Source organism: Amblyraja radiata, chromosome 14, assembly GCF_010909765.2.
Source record: "Amblyraja radiata isolate CabotCenter1 chromosome 14, sAmbRad1.1.pri, whole genome shotgun sequence".
Lineage (NCBI taxonomy): Eukaryota > Metazoa > Chordata > Chondrichthyes > Rajiformes > Rajidae > Amblyraja > Amblyraja radiata.
The window spans coordinates 28,835,130-28,848,171 of NC_045969.1; the positions used below are offsets into that span (position 1 = coordinate 28,835,130).

A 13,042-nucleotide genomic window follows, 5' to 3' on the forward strand; every position below is an offset into this window, starting at 1 on the left:
TTAAAAGAAAGTGTTGAAAAGTAACATGGCTTTGAACCCTCACAAGTACAAAAATAATCTCACAGCATTAATTCATTTTATCCATTGGGTTACATTAGTGCTCAAAGGCACATACTTTATATTAGACCATCCTCCTTTCTCCCTCATGATTATACATTACCCCGTTGAATGATATCCATCCTATGTGCAAAGTAGAAAGTCACTACACCCCAGATTTATTGCATATGAGCATTGACAGCACAGTACAAGCTATCTTGTACTTTGTGGCTCATTGATTTCTGCGAAAGACCAGAATTGTTAACTTTATTTCTCTCTGCACAGATGCTAGGTGGCCCATGGACTTCCGTAATCTAGATCCATTTAACTCAGACTTCCACTCAAACTTCCAGTAGCCCACAGTTTTCCAGCATCTGCAATTCTTTTTTAAACACTGTGTTGCTTTTGTCACTTTGGGAGGAAATTGCACCATGTCATAAAGCCACAAATGGCACTCCAGAGAATGCATTGTTTCCCAAATAGAGATTAAATAGTTGACTGTTTTTCTCCACTGGAACCAGGCGCGGAAGGATCCTTTAGGCTGACTCTTGATTAGTACAGGTGTCAGAGCTTATGGAGAAAACGCAGAACGGGGTTAGGAGGGAGAGATAGATCAGCCATGATGGAAATGTAGAGTAGACTTGATGGGCCGCATGGCCTAATTCTACTCTTATTCTTTATGATTCAGAGTATGAGTAGAGAATTGCATTCTTGTAGATTTGAAGGATCCCAAGAACATAGTACATCATAGCACAGAACAGGCCCTTGGGCTCACAATGTTTATGCCATACTGGCGTTCTCACTGGCGCTGTGAAGCAGCAGTTCTACCAGCTGCACCACTGCTGTCAGCATAGTTCCTCAAGCAGTTTTTTGCTGAGCAAAATCCCCCAAACACCACAATCATCGGCTTGAATAAGCACAGCTAAGAGTGTAATGCAAGCACTAGGGCTATGGGCACTGCATTTCATGATTTTTCCAGAAAATACACTGTAAGGTGCAACTTCAAGTAGGCTGCTAATTACCACCTTGGTACAACTCATCAGGAGCACACAATGTTTTCAGATCAGAGCGAATGATGCACTGGCTTAGGTCACCTGCAATAGTGTCTGTACAGCACAGAAACAGGCTCTTCAGTCAACCTTGAAAATGCCAACCAGGTTGGAATATTGGGCTAGTCCCACGACTGCATTTGGCCCATATGCCTATAAACCATTTCTATCCATAAATCTCTGCAAGAAATCGATAGGTGATCACTTCCCTGACCAGTCTGAAGATGGGTCCTGGCCCGAAACGTCACCCATCCATGTCATGGCAACATCTTCAACATCCCTTCTGTGCCTTTTTCAGTGCAATCACAGATTTACTGTAATGTGCTGACTAGATCTGCACAATTCCAAAACTGTGGCCTAACAAATGCTGTACATGGTCTATGCATTATTTTCCAGGTCTTATGCCTTGGCTAACAAAGGAAATCATTGAATCAGAAAATCAGAATGCTTTATTGTCATTGCATGTGTCACATACAACGAGATTACTGTGTCCCCCCCCCCCCCCCCCCCCATGCAGGTTTTGCCATTTGAAAGATACTATCTGACCCTATATGAATCTCATCATTTGAGGGACACCAAATCTGACAACATTTTACGGTCTCCCTGCCACAAGATGGATGTTATGCTGGAAAGAGTGCAGAGAAGATTTATGAAGATGTCGCCAGGACTAGAGGGGCTGAACTATCACGAAAGGTTGGGCAGCTTAGCACGTTGCTCCTTGGATCACAGGAGGCAGAGGGGTGATCTTATAGAGGTGTATAAAATCAGGAGGGGAACAAATACACAGAGTATTTTACCTTGAGTAGGGGAATCAAGAACTAGAAAACAAAGGTTTAAGGTGAAAGGGGAAAGATTTAATAGGAACCCAAGGGGCCACTTTTTCATTCGGAGCATGGTGGGTATATGGAATAAGATGCTGGAGAAGGTAGTTGAGGCAGACACAATTACAACATTTACAAAACATTTGGACAGATACATGGATCGGAAAGGTTTACAAGGATGTGGGCCAAACATGGGCAGGCAGGATGAGTGTAGAGGGGAATCCTGGTCAGCACGGACAGGTTGGGCCGAAGAGCCTGCTTCCGTGCGAGATGACTCAATGACTCTAACATGCCTACCCTCATCTTGCATGCTTCCCTGAATTTGAGACAAATTAATTATCATATTTCCAGTTCACATTTGCTAAATCACTCAGTGTCATAAAGTAAGGCTTATCCAATTTCATCTTTTTCCATAATGCTCCTTAATCTAGCCTTGTGGTAATGATTCCACATTCTATTTTCATCTGTCCAGCCTTCTTCCCCAAAACCACAGCCATAATGGCATGCCTCCCATCCTGTCCACTCACTCGTTGGGCTTACTACAAATTGGCAACAAATATATTTACTGGGACACAATTTACAAATTCTGTACCCTCCACTCTTACACTGACTATATCCCAGTTAATATTTCAGTGATCAAAATTTTCATTATCCCAGTGTTGTCATTTCATCAGAAATTAGCCTGCAAATTCTCAAGTTTCCCTCAGTCTGTTTAGACATTAATAGAACACTCCCAAAAAAGATTATTCCGACAGCGCAGCCAGCGCCAAACACCGTGTTAAAGAGTTAGGTAAATAGGTAGAAGAAAGTTCAAGAGAAAAATAGCTGCAGGGGATGCTACAGTCAGGCAGCAACAGGTATTGCTGTAGTCACAAACTCTGTTCAGCTCACTGAAAATCCAGCAAAAGTTCTGACTCAAAAGAATTGCATTACATACAAAGTGAGGAGCTACTTTGATGTAATTTTTGGACTGAAGTTTCACATGTACACTATGTGGGGACTTATGTGCACAGTGATTGCAAACCTGCTAGGTCCATTCATAAATCAATACAGAAAATACTTGAAAGGACATGAAGGAACTTTATAAAAGCTTGCTGAGGCAGATCTTTCAGCCACTGATGCAGGGGAAATGAAGATGTCACCAGACAATGCATGCAATGAGTGATTCAGGCTGGATGGAAAGCAAGACCTGTTCTCAGGTCATGTACTTGCATAGGGTGGCCTAATCTCATGTAAATTTATGGTTAAGTGTAACTGTTCCCAAGTTAAAGGTATAACATGATAACATCCATTCATTCCTGAACAAGTAATCGCACTTGTTAGCCAAAGATGAACAGGGAGTTCAGGCAGCATTTGCAAAAATACGTGTAGACATCTCAAAAGAAAGGCACAGGAAACACTCCATTCGCATTAATCTGTCAATAAAACTCAGATTTGTTTCAACTAACTGGGAAGATGTACTTAATTTTTTTTCAAATTTCTGAGATAAAGACCTATAAACCACCCACCAATATTTAAGAAAAACAATCAGATTAAGCCAGGTAACTACAGGCCAGTGAATCTTGCATCAGAGGTAGGCAATTTACTGGAGACATTTTTACGGTATAGGATTTAGGTGCACTTGGAAAGTCAGGGACAGATGAGGGATACGCTGTCACGCCGAGTTACTCCTGCTTTGTGTCTATCTGTAGTCAGTATGGCTTTGTGCAAGGAAAATCACGTCTCACTCACAACAAAGAGACTGATGAAGGTAGGACAGTAGACATGAACTTAAGTGAAACATGAGCTTGTAAACTGGATCCAAAATTGATCTGGTAGTCGGATGTATTAAATAGTGGTGGAGGTAAGCTTATGTTTGTAAATCTACATCAGTGGTGTACTGCAATCATGTAATATATATTAACAGCTTGGATGTGCATGTAGGAGCTATGATTAAGTTTGCAGATGAATTGAAAATGTGTGGTGATTGTTGCTTAAGGTGACAGCAGTGTATAAACTAGATGGCGAGTTGACTGAGTGTTAGCAGATGGAATTTTATCCTGGCATGTGTGAGGTGATGCATTTTGAGAAGTAAAATAGGGTTGCACTAGGTACTTCTGGCCTGTTTTGTATGATATTGTTTTTTTAAATATTGAACTTTGTTTTTTATGATGTTATCTATTGAGTACTGTATTGACTTAAAATAAACTTGACTTGATTTACAAACCTGTTTTGCTGCTGCAAGTAAGAATTTAATTGTTCCATTTCGGTGGCAAATGACAATTAAACATCTGGCTCTCTTAGGGTAAGCAGCAAGGCACTAAGTAATGGTAAAGGGAGAGATCTTAGAGTTCAAATCCATTGTCCTCTGAAAATGTCAACATGGGTAGATAGCAAAGATCATAGAGCGGCGCTCTATGATCTTTGGTAGATAGTGAAGCCGGCATTTGTCTTCATGGGACACAGGATATAAAATTGGGACATTATGTTGCAACTTTACAAAATACTGATTAGGCCACATCATAGGAAGGATACGAGTGCACTGGAGAGAGTGCAGAAAATATTCAAAAGGACATTGCTTGGATTGGAGGGCTAGCTATGAGAAGAGATTGGATTGGTTGTGCTTCATTTTCCAGGAGGCCAAAGGTGACGATACAAGTACATACAAATATGATGAACAAAAAAGGGGTAGATATATATTTTTTTACTCGTGCTGGCAGTATCAAAAGCAAGACTGCGTAGATTTAAGGTGAAAGGAATATTTAAAGGTGATCTGAGAGAAGATATTTTTAAACACAGAACAGTGTGTGATGGTGATTTAATCCAATGCAATTAAGTGTAAAAGGCATTAAGACAAGCACCTGAATAGGCAAGGTATAGAAAGATACAGATCTAATGCAGGCAAATGAAACTACTGTTAAAAAGGTCGAAGGGGCAGCATGGACATGGTGTGCTAAATGGTCTGTTTGTGCAATGATTATGAATTGTATTCAGTGCTAAAACAGGTCTTATTTTTACTAAGCTGCACGAGTGAAGTACCTAGTTTATAGCTTAAGTTAGCAACATTTCCACGCACTGCGTTGGTTCAAGGGGCTGCCTCACATAACACCACCTTCACTGGCAATTAGGAATGGACAATAAAGGCAATTAACACACACACACACACACAGAAAAAATAACTAAAACAAATTGAAAGAATAAGAGAGAAAGCTCCACTACAAAATAATGCCTAACTCTTATTAATATTTATTAAACAAATATTACTTCATCATTGTCAGTTTATTTACTTTTATCCAGAGGCAATTGACAAACCAGTTTCAATCAATTTTTTTAAACTTTAGGGAATGGGGCAAAATAACCCCAATCTGCCACTGTTGTATCATCGTGCAGGTTTACTACTTGTCAAAGCTATGAAAAACTGTAGCCTGCCAACAACTTCAGCTTTCAAACATTGGAAAGTGATCTCTGCAAACGACCCAATTTCTACAGATGCACCGTGAAAGCATCCAGGCCCACGGGCGCCATGCCCAGCTCACACCGCCGGCGCTGCCAGAGCTCCCCACCCGGCCCTGAATCCCGCTCAACACCGAGCGGCCGCTGCAACAGGGACGAGACCAGCGCAACCCCCCCAGCCGCGGGCCTCCCCGCGTTACCTCACCGTGTTCTCCTGCAGTCGCCCCTCAGCCCGGATCCGTTCCGTTGCTGCGCCTCTAGTACGCCTGCGCGTGTGGCTGTGCTCGGGCCAACCAATGATATCTTTGGGGCCAACCCCCACAGGCCGACTGCGCCTGCGCGTGTGTCGAGACCGTTGCTGCACCTCTGTGCGCCTGCGCGTGTGTCGAGTCCGTTGCTGCACCTATGTGCGCCTGCGTGTGTGTCTGCGCCCACAGGTCGAGTCCCTCCTCTGTCTGCGCCTGCGCCGCCCACGACCCCGGGGTAACCTCACTGCATTGGAGCGGCCGGACAACCCGCAGCATCCCGCGCTTCCATTGGTCCGGTCAACTTTTGGTCAACATCACACGGACGTGGGAGTTGATTGGACTATGATCGGAGCGTAGCGCCGTGGGATGAGTGCAACGCCCGTCAATCTGGCCGCTCCGGATCCGCACGCACCTCATTGGTGGGATGGTGGTGAGGGGGCGGGGCTTACCGGACGCCTGGGCTGAGAGTGCCAGTGGGGGGCGCTCGGTGCAGTAAGTTTCCCATTAGTCCCCCATTGTTAGGGACCTACATTTGTCTTCTTTTTCCAAGTTCAAGTGAGTTTATTGTCATGTGTCCCTGTATAGGACAATGAAATTATTGCTTTACTTCAGCACACAGAACATAGTAGGCATTTACTACAAAACAGATAAGTGTGCCCATATACCATGATATAAATATATACACACATGATTAAATAAACTGATAAAGTGCAAATAACAGATAATGGGTTATTAATAATCAGAGTTTTGTCCGAGCCAAGTTTAATAGCCTGATGGCTGTGGGGAAGTAGCTATTCCTGAACCTGGTTGTTGCAGTCTTCAGGCTCCTGTACCTTCTACCTGAAGGTAGCAGGGAGATGAGTGTGTGGCCAGGATGGTGTGGGTCTTACATATAGAAACATAGAAACATAGAAATTAGGTGCAGGAGTAGGCCATTCGGCCCTTCGAGTCTGCACCGCCATTCAATATGATCATGGCTGATCATCCAACTCAGTATCCCGTACCTGCCTTCTCTCCATACCCTCTGATCCCCTTAGCCACAAGGGCCACATCTAACTCCCTCTTAAATATAGCCAAAGAACTGGCCTCGACTACCCTCTGTGGCAGGGAGTTCCAGAGATTCACCACTCTCTGTGTGAAAAAAGTTCTTCTCATCTCGGTTTTAAAGGATTTCCCCCTTATCCTTAAGCTGTGACCCCTTGTCCTGGACTTCCCCAACATCGGGAGCAATCTTCCTGCATCTAGCCTGTCCAACCCCTTAAGAATTTTGTAAGTTTCTATAAGATCCCCTCTCAATCTCCTAAATTCTAGTGAGTATAAACCAAGTCTATCCAGTCTTTCTTCATAAGACAGTCCTGACATCCCAGGAATCAGTCTGGTGAACCTTCTCTGCACTCCCTCTATGGCAATAATGTCCTTCCTCAGATTTGGAGACCAAAATTGTACGCAATACTCCAGGTGTGGTCTCACCAAGACCCTGTACAACTGCAGTAGAACCTCCCTGCTCCTATACTCAAATCCTTTTGCTATGAAAGCTAACATACCATTCGCTTTCTTCACTGCCTGCTGCACCTGCATGCCCACTTTCAATGACTGGTGTACCATGACACCCAGGTCTCGCTGCATCTCCCCTTTTCTTAGTCGGCCACCATTTAGATAATAGTCTGCTTTCCTGTTTTTGCCACCAAAATGGATAACCTCACATTTATCCACATTATACTGCATCTGCCAAACATTTGCCCACTCACCCAGCCTATCCAAGTCACCTTGCAGTCTCCTAGCATCCTCCTCACAGCTAACACTGCCCCCCAGCTTAGTGTCATCCGCAAACTTGGAGATATTGCCTTCAATTCCCTCATCCAGATCATTAATATATATTGTAAATAGCTGGGGTCCCAGCACTGAGCCTTGCGGTACCCCACTAGTCATTGCCTGCCATTGTGAAAAGGACCCATTTACTCCTACTCTTTGCTTCCTGTTTGCCAGCCAGTTCTCTATCCACATCAATACTGAACCCCCAATGCCGTGTGCTTTAAGTTTGTAAACTAATCTCTTATGTGGGACCTTGTCGAAAGCCTTCTGGAAGTCCAGATACACCACATCCACTGGTTCTCCCCTATCCACGCTACTAGTTACATCCTCAAAAAATTCTATAAGATTCGTCAGACATGATTTACCTTTTGTAAATCCATGCTGACTTTGTCCAATGATTTCACCACTTTCCAAATGTGCTGCTATCCCATCTTTAATAACTGACTCTAGCAGTTTCCCCACTACCGATGTTAGACTAACTGGTCTGTAATTCCCCGTTTTCTCTCTCCCTCCCTTCTTAAAAAGTGGGGTTACGTTTGCTACCCGCCAATCCTCAGGAACTACTCCAGAATCTAAAGAGTTTTGAAAGATTATTACTAATGCATCCACTATTTCTGGAGCTACTTCCTTAAGTACTCTGGGATGCAGCCTATCTGGCCCTGGGGATTTATCGGCCTTTAATCCATTTAATTTACCCAACACCACTTCCCGGCTAACCTGGATTTCACTCAATTCCTCCAACTCCTTTGACCCGCGGTCCCCTGCTATTTCCGGCAGATTATTTATGTCTTCCTTAGTGAAGACAGAACCAAAGTAGTTATTCAATTGGTCCGCCATATCCTTGTTCCCCATGATCAACTCACCCGTTTCTGACTGCAAGGGACCTACATTTGTTTTAACTAATCTCTTTCTTTTAACATATCTATAAAAACATTTGCAGTCAGTTTTTATGTTCCCTGCCAGTTTTCTTTCATAATCTATTTTTCCTTTCCTAATTAAGCCCTTTGTCCTCCTCTGCTGGTCTCTGAATTTCTCCCAGTCCTCCGGTATGCTGCTGTTTCTGGCTAATTTGTACGCATCATCCTTCGCTTTGATACTATCCCTGATTTCCCTTGTTATCCACGGATGCACTACCTTCCCTGATTTATTCTTTTGCCAAACTGGGATGAACAATTTTTGTAGTTCATCCATGCAGTCTTTAAATGTCTTCCATTGTATATCCACCGTCAACCCTTTTAGAATTAATTGCCAGTCAATCTTGGCCAATTCACGTCTCATACCCTCAAAGTTACCTTTCTTTAAGTTCAGAACCATTGTTTCTGAATTAACAATGTCACTCTCCATCCTAATGAAGAACTCAACCATATTATGGTCACTCTTGCCCAAGGGGGCACGTACAACAAGACTGCTAACTAACCCTTCCTCATTACTCAATACCCAGTCTAAAATAGCCTGCTCTCTCGTTGGTTCCTCTACATGTTGATTTAGATAACTATCCCGCATACATTCCAAAAAATCCTCTTCCTCAGCACCCCTGCCAATTTGATTCACCCAATCTATATGTAGATTGAAGTCACCCATTATAACGGTTTTGCCTTTGTCGCACGCATTTCTAATTTCCTGTTTGATACCATCTCCAACTTCACTACTACTGTTAGGTGGCCTGTACACAACACCCACCAGCGTTTTCTGCCCCTTAGTGTTTCGCAGCTCTACCCATACCGATTCCACATCCTGCAAACTAATGTCCTTCCTTTCCATTGCGTTAATCTCCTCTCTAATCAGCAACGCTACCCCACCTCCTTTTCCTTTCTCTCTATCCCTCCTGAATATTGAATATCCCTGGATGTTCAGCTCCCAGCCTTGGTCACCCTGGAGCCATGTCTCAGTGATCCCAACTATATCATAGTCATTAATAGCTATCTTTGATGATACTGCCAGCCTTTTTGAGGCAGCGACTGCGATAAATCCCCTCGATGGAAGGAAGGTCAGAGCCGATGATGGACTGGGCAGTGTTTACTACTTTTTGTAGTCTTTTCCTCTCCAGGGAGCTCAAGTTGCCGAACCAAGCCACGATGCAACCGGTCAGCATGCTCTCTACTGTGCTGTGCACCTGTAGAAGTTAGAGAGAGTCCTCCTTAACAAGCCGACTCTCCGTAAATCTTCTCAGGAAGTAGAGGCGCTGATGAGCTTTCTTGATAATTGCATTAGTTTTCTCGGACCAGGAAAGATCTTCAGAGATGTGCACGCCCAGGAATTTGAAGCTCTTGACCCTTTCAACCATCGACCCGTTGATATAAACAGGGCTGTGGGTCCTCCTCCTACTCCTTCCAAAGTCCACAATCAGTTCCTTGGTTTTGCTGGTGTTGAGGGCCAGGTTATTGCGCTGGCACCATATGGACAGCTCGATCTCTTCTTCTATTTCTCTTCACTAATCTTTTCCATTTTACATATCTAAAGAGGCTTTTACAGTGTGCTGGAGACGCCCCTCAAAACAAGGGAAGGTATCCCACGCCAGGGGGCCACATGAGTGGCATGGGTGGGGGACAGACTTGAGAAATGTATAGACTGTATTGAACAATTTGTAGAGCCTCCGAAAATGTCGGATGAATTTTTTCGCACGGTTCACATATTGTATATATTTATTATTTGAATAAAGTCTATTTTGAAAGGAAAAAAAAATCTTATTTTGTACATATTTTATATCATGAATAAAGATTATTTTGATTTTTTAAAAGAACAAGTATAGACTGAGACTGAATCTCGACCCGAAACGTCACCCATACATGATCTCCAGAGATGCTGTCTGACCCGCTGAGTTACTCCAGCACTTTGTTAACCAGCATCTGCAGTTCCTACCTACACCTGAGAAATGGAAGCAGATGGAATCATGTTAAGGCTAAATGTTGTGGTTAATCCAGAACCAGGGGCCACAGTTTAAGAATAAGGGGTAAGCCATTTAGAACGGAGATGAGGAGAGTTGTGAGTCAGTGGCAGGGACGGCCTTAGGTGCGGGGCCCAATTGGGAACAATTTTGGTGAGCCCCAGGTTCCCAGCCAAGGTCTCGTCTGACTATCAGTACCTCCACTGGTTTCCAACCTTTACCGTACCTGCTAATTACCATTAAACTGCATTATTCCATGCGTTATTTAGTGAAGATTTACTAATATTCTGCATGGGCTCTGCAGTTGCAACCAGCTCCTTGCAATCAATGTTTAAGTCTGTGGTCAGGGAGAATGTCGTCCCTGTACAGCTCCCTCCCGACGGGTGGGAATGAAGGACTGGAATCGGAAGACCCCGAGGTTGATGATGGAGAGCGGGAAATGTTGTCGCTGCCGCCACGCTTTCGCCGCACGACTGCTCACGGCAGCATCTCAAGCTTCAGCCTTGTGAAGCTGATATTGACCACTTTTTTTCTGACACACTTGTTAGTTACTACACATACCAATCGCAGCCGTGGCTTACCACTGGGTCCTGTATTATGCACACACACACGTTTTGTGTGCGAATGGGAGGAGAGAGTGTGAGAGAATAGAGTGTGTTGCCCACCAGCCCAGCGCGGGGCTCCCTGAGGCGTAGGGCCCAATTAGGAGCAATTGGTCCAATTGGCTTAAGGCCAGCCCTGGTCAGTGGAATTCTCTGCCTCAGAGGGCGGTGGAGGCCGGTTCTCAGGATACTTTCAAGAGAGAGCTAGATAGGGCTCTTAAAGATAGCAGAGTCAGGGGATATGGGGAGAAGGCAGGAACGGGGTACTGATTGTGAATGATCAGCCATGATCACATTGAATGGGAGTGCTGGCTCGAAGGGCTGAATGGCCTACCCTTACACCTATTGTCTTGTCTATCTCATGCTCTGCCAGGCCAGTGATAGTGCAAGGGTTTAAGTGGCATTCCTGACTAGAACAAGCTGTGCTCCACACCTGTCACCGCGTCATCTCAGCCCCCATCCACCCATCCCAATGGCATATTCCCTAACTCCGCAGCCGTTGTTTGATCTGCTGAGCATTTTATATCTTTTGTTCCTCCACTTTCGCTGAAAGTTTAACATTTCCCGAAACATTCATCATGGAAATACAGGGACTGGTCAGGTAGTCCCTGTGCAGAGAGAAACATACAGTGCGTCAGATGGGTGCAGCGCAGTTCACTGGAGTGAAGCAACTACAGTGTATAAAACCGGGATTTTGGTGAGTGGATGAACTTGATGTGAAGAGAAAGGTACTAATACACTTTATTTCTGTAATCAAATAAATAGAGGCATAGCAAGGCATCTGAGATGGAGTGTTTTGTGGATATAATGTTTCAGAAGCTGGGCAAACTGCAGGGCCAGAGAGTGCATTTTTAGCGAGAATGGGTGATTGAAAGGTGCACACAACTACTTCAGAGGAACTATGATGGCACCTTGTTGTAAATATTATTGGGTTCAGAGAGTTCCCCTGGGTATTTCAATTATACAAGGCGAAGAGGCTGTAGATTAAAAGTATTATATGATCTGCTGGGTGGAGCTTTAGCTTTGTTTAGAAATACAATGTGGAAACGGGCTTTTCAGCCCACCGTCCTTGCTGACCAGCATTTCACCCATTAACTAATTCTAGGGCCAGTTTACAGAAGCCAATTAACTGCTGCATCACATCAAACAAGTTCGTTTTTTAGAGGTGCTGGTATGCTGTACCGTTGCATACTACCACAAAAAAAGCACAGATAGAGATAATAATTCTAGATGTGGTTTTAGTGAATGAAGCTGGGAAGAAAGGAGTAACAGTGGGGGAGCACTCTTGGCATAGTGGTCATAACGGTTAGACTTTGCATCGTTAAGGCTCTAAATTGTGGTAAGGCCAATTTTGCGAGAGTGATTTAGCAAAGGTGAAGCGGAAATACTTGGAAGGTAAATCACAGTCACTCATATCTATGTGCATGGAAACAGGTCCTTTAGCCTAAAATCCAAGGTGACTTAGTTGCCTACCTAAATTAGTCCCATTTGCCTGCATTTAGCTAATATCCCTCTAAGATTTTCCCATCCACATATCCACAAAATGCTTATAACACATTGTAATTATACCCACCTTCAAAATGTACACTGGCAGCTTGTTCTGCTTACCAATCACCCTCCGTGTGAAAGTTGCCCCTGCTTCTCTTTAAATCTTTCCCCTTTCATCTTAAACCTATGACCTCTAGTTTTAGATTCCATTACCCTGGAAAAAAAGATTGTGAGCAGCCACTTTATCTATGCCTGTGCAGGACCTGATGTTGGGACTTTAGCAGCAGTGAATCATTGAAAAGGATACCCTGAATATGATAAATAATTAAAAGGCTGTAATTCACTTTGAAGTTGGAGATGTCTTCTGAAAAAATAACTACAAAATGATTTTGTGGAGGTAATCTGGTTGGGACCAGCTGGAAAAAGCTGTCCAGTAAAGTAGATTATTGAGTATTGTAGAGACCAGGATGCTGGTACAAACATTGAAGGCTGGTGAAGGGTTGAAGAGTGGAGTTCCGTTCTAATGACTGACAGCAACTGTTGGGCATGTAGTTGAGTTGACAAGGAAAATGATCTGATTTAGTTTCTTCACCTCTGTATGGTTGGATTGGATCACACTTGCCAGGTTTGAGTATTTATCCTGGTGACTTATATCAGCCAAGAGCACAGT

General features: G+C 43.8%; 1 protein-coding gene across 8 annotated transcripts in view; it reads right to left on the minus strand.

The window, feature by feature from the left end:
* Positions 1–5,685, minus strand: part of ap1s2 (adaptor related protein complex 1 subunit sigma 2) — a 30,870-nt gene extending 25,185 nt beyond the window's left edge. For 6 of the 8 annotated variants that reach the window (XR_004414011.1, XR_004414012.1, XR_004414013.1 and 3 more), the window contains exon 1: positions 5,544–5,685. The gene's annotated coding sequence lies outside the window, so the exon portion shown is untranslated. Of the gene's footprint in view, positions 1–5,538 lie in introns of all 8 variants that reach the window. The other 2 variants (XM_033032925.1, XM_033032929.1) reach the window with 2 other exon arrangements.
* Positions 5,686–13,042: the final 7,357 nt, after the last annotated feature.